The following is an 8,936-nucleotide window of genomic DNA, read 5'->3' as shown; positions in this document are numbered from 1 at the left end:
GTTGAAAAGGCTGCCACACATCAGAAAAAGATCAAGGAAGCTTTTGACAAGAGGACAAAAACAAATAATTTTTAGGTTGGAGACTTGGTTCTGAAGTGGGATGCACTAAAAGAAAAGAAAGGAAATCATGGGAAGTTTGATGCTTTCTGGACAGGGCCTTTTATCATTTCTCAAATTCAAGGGAACAACACCTTCATACTGAAAAGTATGGGAGGAGAAGCAGTTTTTGATGGCCCAGTTAATGGGCGTTTTCTGAAAATTTATGTGGTTTAAGGTCTTTTGGCCTTAAAGTTGTAAATATTTTGTTTATTAGTTTAGTGTAAGAAAAGTAGACTCCATGCCCAATGTAACACTAGGAAATTTTGCTAATTTTTTTTTTACAGGAAAGGCATTGATCTGCAAGTTCTTGGGACCTCACAGGGAGGATCTCATCCCTAGAAGGAGCCAGTGTTAGCTCTACTATACGACGAGGATTTTCTATGGTCATAGATAGACTTGGTCTATGTGGTTGTGCTCAAAAGGGTCCAAGGCATACACAGGGGCCGCTTCATTTAGCAGACAGCCATATCCTATCGCAATCACAATCGCAGCATTCAGGAGGAAGAGAGGCCGAAATGCAAAGAATTGTTGCTTATTAAAAATATCAGGAAGGTCCACATGCCACGTCACAATCGCAATCGGCGATCGCAGTTTTCAAGAGGCCTTTTATAAGTCATTTCTATAACATTGCCGATGGTCGATTACCGATTGCCCCTATCGGATGCGATATTGCTATTAAACCATGTTACAATGCCTGTCGGGTCCACAACAATATCGCTATCGGCGAAAAACCAGAGGACTTATGGAGGGGCACAAAACACTACCAATCAGCGATTGCCGATGATCGGATCGGTGGGTTGCATCGGTGGAGGCAAATCGGCACAGACCAGGAAGGAGGAGCGATTGCGATCGGCAATTAAATGTGGACCATTGATCGTGCGCGCAGATCGACGGCCCACGTTACATCGCCGAATCGCTATCGGTGGAAACCAAAGGGGCAGGGCCTTTACATATACATGCATGCGACCCGATGGGCCGGACCCGATGGCACTACAAATGATTTCTTATAAAATTTCAAGTCCGCCAAAGGCAATTTTTCATGTTTTCCAGCGTTTTTTATGAATTTCCAAATACAAAGGGAAGCGAGGGAACTGGTCGGCTACGATATGCGACAGCAACCTGAAGAGCGGACCCGATAAAGGAATTAATCATACTTGAGGACTTTTGAAGTCCGAAAGAAGCAGAATGGGCGGGATTTCTCAGTATTACAGCATTTTCTGTATACAACAGAAAACAATCATTATTAAGCATTTTTCAAGAGATCACAAAGACCCGAATACCCATCCCATCACCTAAAAAAGGCCGAGAGTCAGAGACAGAAGGTTGGAGGTGGAAAGGCGACAGCACAACACGATGCAGCCCGCAACAGGAGTGATCAAGGAGCATAGACAACACAACATAGCCATCTCATATTCCTGAAAGGACGAAGGTGGCCAGTGTTCATCACTCTATGCAGTTACTCTTCAACCATCGCATTCAACAAACAGAATGGCCGAGAAGGAAAGGACCAGCCTCAAGCAGATCACAACATTTACCAGTTATGGAACTTCTTCCATACTACACTCCACCTGCTCGAGAAGGATAGTAGAGCATCCAAGGAGATCAATTTTGTTCATTAAAGCAAGTAGATTGTAGCAGAGATGCCATCAGAGAGTTAAAACGGTTGGTGGTTCATTATAATCCCTCCACGCATAGAACAACAGAATATATTTGTAATCAAACTCTATATATACCTAGAAAACAGATGTAATGAGGGTTGATGGTTGTTGTTTTGATGTAAGGTTCAACTTCTGAAGATTGTAACTACTTTGGTACTTGCAGCGTCTGGTCTTCATTTTCAGCTAATACAAGCTTCTTTTGATGTTAATTTCTCACTTTCCATTTCTACTCTGTTTTAGGTTGTGCTTGTTATGCATTTGTTCATGTGCTCTTGATATTTAGCATTGGAGGGGCTATTATCCCACCTCTGTTTTGAAGTCTAGTATGTATCATTGAATTTGTTATGCAGGTTTCTGTTTACTTAGTGCCAAAGAGTTGTCATCCTGTCTCTGCATTAGGAAATAGATTTGCAGACCTCTTTACTGGTTGCATCCGGCCATCACATGGTCTTGTGCATCTGCTGGTGTGGTCAGTATTCTCCATGTTCACCTAATCCTCAAACTATGAGTAATTTGTGGTCTAAAGCCTCGTAGTCTGGGGGTGTTCACCCCTGTCTGGAGTTAAGTATAGTAGAAGTGGTTATCTGGCTTGAATATGCATCATTCCTTCCATTCATCCATTTCTGACATTTTGTTGAGTTTGTAATGTTCCCGAGCATCTTCGAGATACAACCTAGGAGAGTTTCTTTGGGTGATAATAGGTCCAATGGGGTGATACCTCTGAATAAAGAAGATAATCAGGCTCAACACCCAACAAAGAGGTCAAGTGGGAAGTCTCCTTTTGAATTAGTAAATGGAAAGGCTACAGTTTTCCCTATCCAACTAGCCATGTCAATGGCTAAAATTCTACAAGATGTTTAGGAGGAGCCCAATTCTATAACCTAGAGAATAAATTAGCTGGTAGAACTACATGAAAATAGAGGGTAGGTAACTCAGAATCTTATTAAATATCAGGAAAAGATGAACACTCTTTTTGAAAAAAAGGCAAGGGACAGATCCTTATAGCTAGGAGATTTGGTACTTATATGGGATGTTATAAGAGAAGTCAAAGGAAAGCATGGGAAGTATGATCCCTTGTGGATTGGACCTTTCAAGTTATTTGAAGCAAACGGAAACAACACCTTCTTACTAGAAAATTTGGATGGTGAGGTGCTTGAATTGCCCATGAATGGGAAGTTTCTCAAGCTCTATTTTCAGCACTAAAGAGGTTCATTTTCACCCATTGTATATTATCAGTGAACCATTGTACGTACTAGTAATATTTTATGTTCTTACTACTTCTATTTTGCTTTATGTTTTACCTAAATAAATTGACTCCATGACTACTAGATAGAGGCACTAATCAGTAGGATCTCAATGCATTTCTTGCAATACATTTTCCCAAATTGGAGCCGATGTTGTTAAATATATGAAAAATATTTCCTTTAGCCGAAATGACAAGTCAAAGCCAAAATTTGGAAGTTGAAAGTTGAAATTCAGAAGCCAAAATCCAAAAAGATGAAGGAAATTTGAAGGTGGGCCACTTCTTAAAAACCAAGTGACTAATGGGTGGATCACCGTTCATCATGGCTCAACCAACTCATAGAGGCATTTCAGGGGGGGAATTGGCATGACCAATACGTCGGCGCCACCCCCTATAGTTTAAAATTAAACAGGGCGGGATCATCGAATCGATGACTAAGATTAACTCATGGTGGTCTCAACTTTATTTTTCCTCCCACTCATCCACCCACCAGAGAGAGGTGGGGACCACACCCGCCATGCATTGGGTTGTAAGAATGAAAACAAGCGAGTGCTGAGGTAATAGTAAATTATCCCCTCCATGTTCCACCTGTCACCCTTCCAATTATTCTCCACCACGTGTCTCCCCCTCATGACCTTGTCTGGCGTTAGATGAACATTTCTCTCCACCCATAAAGGCCCTACCTGTTTAGCCATTTGAATTTGAATTCATTATTCTTGCAACTAAGTTCTCCCACTATTTAAATGGTTTATGACGTCATTCATTTACCATATTTCTCCAGAGCTCCCCCCAATGCTGTTATCCAACTCTCATATGGTCAACCAGGTAATCCTCCAGCCTCTTACTATAGGAATTTACAGGGTAAATTCCTTAGATAGAACACCAAAGGACACCACTCAAAAACATATCACAGATCAGTACACTAGTAATCTTGACGTGGTTAAATCACTTAATGAGGGAAACATTCCATGGCCTAAGACAACGTGGCCACTTCAGGAAAGAAAGAAAATTTACATAAGCTTCTCTCTTGAATTGTCACCCAACAAATGACCCTCCATGCTCTTTAATAGAGATCATGGACCAATGAGGTGTTAAGCCACATATCAAGTGTCAGTAATACTGAGGAGAGAATGAACCATCAGATCACTTCATGTCTAGAACATATTGTGACCATTGGATTGTAAGTTACAAAAATTACATACTAAATAAACAGACTTTATGTTGGGCCTCAAAATGGTCCCTATTTTCACTCCATTATTCACCAATATCTTCACATTTTACCTTCATGTCACCTCCATTACACCTCCATATCATTCCATTTACCTCATTATTGGGTTATAACTATACTTATACCTAACAATTAGAATGAGTTTGTTGACATGTGTAGGTACAAAGGAAGCTTCCAGGGCATCTTTATGTGGCCTTGAATGATCAAATTCGAATTTGATAAGATAAGCCTCATGGAAAAGATCATGGAGAAAATCATGGACCTCATGGAGGAGATCATGGAGGATAGGGTTATGTGTCTAGATGGTTGAGAAATGTATGGAACTAAAAGAGAGATTAGTGGATCATCATTATGAGTTTGTTATCTCATCCTATTGTATAAATAGGAGTACCTCCTCCATTCCAAAGGGAGGACTCTTGGAGCATTGTATCCAACTTATGATGGCATAGAATAAAGCTTCATTTTTCATATATTTCCACTATGTAGTTTTAGATATAAGTTTTACATATATTTCCATTATGTAGTTTTAGATTTAATTTTCCTTAATGTAGTATATGGAATAATTTGTCTTGTTCTTAAGAGAATTGAGCTCACTCTAAAAGGATGAGAGAAACATTTTATTTCATATTAGATCTTATTTCATTTACTTGTTTAGATGTTTGAGGATTTGTTTGTGATTGATGAATGAGTTTTAAATTAGAATCTAATCAGCATATGAGAGGACAACTAAGGGTCTAAGTTAGGCTCTCTCTCTCTATTTGATTTGTATGATAATTGAAATTCATTATTTTGCTTTTATGTTTCAAGTATCATATGAAGAGATACCAAGAGTCTAAGTTAGGCTCTCTCTCCATTGATTTATATGGTAATTGAAATTCATTCTTTTTCTTTTATCTTTCAAGTCATTTCATTTCTTCTGCTTATGAATGAATCTTATTTTAGTTTGGATTAGTACATGAGAGGACAATCAAGAGACTAAGTTAGTCTCTCTCTCTACTTGAATCTGAACAATAATTAAGTTCATTCTCTTGTTTTCATTTCAAGTTTTTAGTTTCATGTAATCAATGATTTCTCTATGATACTGTAGGGAAGGACAACCAGGATCTCCTTAGTTAGGAGCCTCTTCCCTTGCATATTATATTGAATCATAAATAACTTAGTTAGATATAGAGTTAGTTGCCTACTCCTGCATATATTTTGCTGGCATCATCACAAGCTTACGAGTTTCCCTGGTTGATAATTTAATGCAGCAATTTAAGCCCAATAAATTGCCCAACACTTTACCTAACTATAAACTAGACCAAATTATACTTAATTATTTCCTATGTGTCAGAATATCCTAACATCCCCTCTTTGTACATCCTTCAATTCTATCCCAAGTTGTTCTTAACGGGGGGTGTTCTTTAGATAGAACACCAAAGGACATCGCTCACAAATAGATCATAGATCATAACACCAGTATTCCTGACGTGGTTAAAACCCTCAATGAGGGTAACAATCCATGACTTGAGCTAATGCGACCACTTCATGCAATTTATTAATGTAAAAGAAAGAAAATTTACATAATCTTCTCTCATGAATGGTCACCTAACAAATGACCCTCCATTCTCTTTAAATAGAGATCATTAGCCACGGATCAAGTGTCGATAATACCGAGGAGAGAATGAACCGTCAGATCACTTCATGTCTAGAACATATCGTGATCTTCGGATTGTAAGTTTAAAAAAGTACATACTAAAGAAACAAACTTTACCTAACTATACACTAGACCAAGTTGTAATTCATTATTTCCTATGTGTCAGAATATCCTAACACCTACCTATAATTTTTGTATCCATTCTGAAAATGAAGAAATAAGCCCCAAATACCACCAAAGCGCAGGAAGCCAAACCCTCATCCTACATTGACTCACTGATGGACACAGAGGCACAAATATTTGACCTATCCTATCCCTAGCACCTATCGGACCTTTGGTTTGACATGTATGACATCCACTTCAAGGGAGAGGACCCTTTCAGAGTAGTTTAATCAACACTATATTACCAAATTTCACCCTCTGTCTATCTTCTTCCTGGGTTCATTTAATGGCTTGTTGTGTCTTACATTGAGAAGAAGAAATTTTTTATATCTTCTACCGAAGTAAAAATCCTAGAGGTGACCCTAGACATGATTCAAAATCTCTAGTATACCATGTTGACAAGGTTAATCCTCTCTACGGATAGAGACAATCCCTCTAGCCCAATGAGTGGGTCTAGCAACTGAAATGACAATCAACTAGACATCTTCCTAGGTTATAATTGAAAACAACAACGAAAGAGATGGCCTACCTTGTTCTGATGCTATTCTGGTTTTCTTTGTTGAAGACTCTAAAATGCTTGTGTCATGGGCTTGTTCCTGCATCTCTAGATGTTTATGCACTTGCACAAGTTATCAAAACACAACAAAGCATGCCAAAACAAATAGAAAATCCAATGAAAACCTACTTAACTGATCAAGGAATGTCAAGCTAAATGATACATGGACATATAAATTTTGGGAAGATGAACGAGGAATTGTATATTATTAGGAAATAAAGGGAAGCTTACAACCAAATCCTTGATGTTGATAGGCTCTCCTTGAGTGGTAATCCAAGTACAAGCCAAGAACTCTCCAAGATCTCCTTCTCCAAGTCAAATGAATAGCCTTAGGCACAATCTCAGCATAAGGGTGCAAATATACATAGACCAACCATTTTGGAATGGGAGAGGATGAATTTATAGGCTGGGAAAGGGAGTTAGGACCTCTCCAAAGATAGGATTAGGCCCACATCTCAAGGAGTTATCTCATAGGGATAAGAAAAAGAGTTCAACTTGGGAGGATTCAACCTCATCTATGCGATACAACCTCCAGCTCTCTGATTTGGAAGCTTCTAGATCATGAATCCTCTCATCCCCTTTGGGAAAATTACCTTTTTGGGGTCATCATGGGTATGCAAGGGAACAAAGTGACGCCATCTCTTGCTAAGTACATTGCAACATGCGACCATCATTGTTTTAAGCCTAATAAGAGCGATGACTCTCATTTTAGGGTTTTAAGAGCTATTTCTTCTGGGAAATCTCAAGGAATTTTCCAAGCAAAGTCTTAGGAGGAATCTAAATTGTATACATGGATGAGTATATTTTATATTGGTCATGTTTCAGGCACTTTGGGGTATGTCACAAGTAAGTGCAAGAGTCGTGACAAAATACTATGTAACATACCCGGTTTCTCCTGAGCTACAAAAATTGGCCCTTGACCACCAATCCTTGTCTATTGTTGGTACTTTTCAAATACCTCTACCTTTATAGACGTAGGAAAACCTATCCTCACTGTAATTACCCAGTTGTTTGGGGAGGATGATACTAATATTGCTACCAAAGCCACCATAGGGTTTTTGAGAGAGATGATGTAGCCAAGCCATCTGTTTGATATACCTTCCTTCCTAGATGAGTTTATCAAATTCTAGCTGCACCACTTTTCCGTCACCTCATTTTTAAGATATTACTCCATAATGATTTATGTGTTCCTATATACCCATGTATATGAATTTGAATGCCCGGGTCTCAGTATAATGGATTCAAACAAAAAAACAAAGTTTTTCTTTGATTAGGATGTTGTTGTCCGGTAGAAACCTGACAATGAGGCCTAACCCTAATTCATATCCTCTTATATGGCTTTTGCATACAAAATCATCCATAGTGTCTACCCCCCCAGAATATTGCCTCAACAAAAAGAGATCCTCCAGCTTAGTAAGGACACCAAGGTGGGTGATTGGTATTTGTTTGAGAATTACACTGAAATTAGGGTTTACGGATGTGAGCTCCCTCCCTACCAATTATTTTTTTTCATTCCAATAAGGATACTTCTGTTATATTTCATAAAACAGAGCCTACACTTGGATCAAATCCAATTTTTTCCTACAAAGAAAGGATATATGTTCAAATTTGGTTAACCAATAGGTCCTTTCATTGTCAATACTAGGCAATCACTTCAACCAATTGAGATTTTTCTAAAAGAAATTAATTTTGAACTAGGGGATATTTGGTATTATCACCACCATGGTGTCATTGCAAAGAAAATAAAAGGAATTAATGCTCCAACATATGATCATGAATACAGGTCAGAAGTTGAGTGGAAAGCTAACGCTAATTCTTGGCCTATTAATACAGAAATGGAGATTCAGACTCAAACATAAAAGGAAAAGGCACTTTAAGGGAGTGTGGATGAGACAAGAGATATAGAAATGGAAGATATCCATACCAGCAAAAGGGTCAAAACCCAAGAAGAAGTGGAGTAAGAGATTGAAACCAGGTTGACCAAGACAAAGCTAGATCAACTAGGCTTCCATGTGACCTTAGAAGACTCACTGCAAGCTTCTCATTCCTCATCTATAGAGGTAGCCCTTCTAAGTGATGAGCACCAGTATTGTAGCAAGAATGTTTCAACTCCTGGGGCTACCGGCTTTACTTTATCAACCCGGGGTTCGTACAAACTTGGAGGTGACAGTGTTGTATACACAAGTAAAAGTGATGGTTCTACTTTTTGTCACTTTTCAGCTGGCAAGAGACCACTAGGGTTTTCAAGACAAACTTCTATGGATTCAAAAGAAGCTTGATTACTAATGAAGGAAAGAGAAATCTACTCTAGGAATAAGCTTGTCTACTCCAACAAGGAAAAGGACTAAAATCCA

Source organism: Pinus tabuliformis, chromosome 4_2 (assembly GCF_031772625.1).
Source record: "Pinus tabuliformis cultivar Carrire ecotype Pingquan chromosome 4_2, CPIR1, whole genome shotgun sequence".
Classification (NCBI taxonomy): Eukaryota; Viridiplantae; Streptophyta; class Pinopsida; order Pinales; family Pinaceae; genus Pinus; species Pinus tabuliformis.
Note: the sequence above shows the minus strand (reverse complement) of the source record.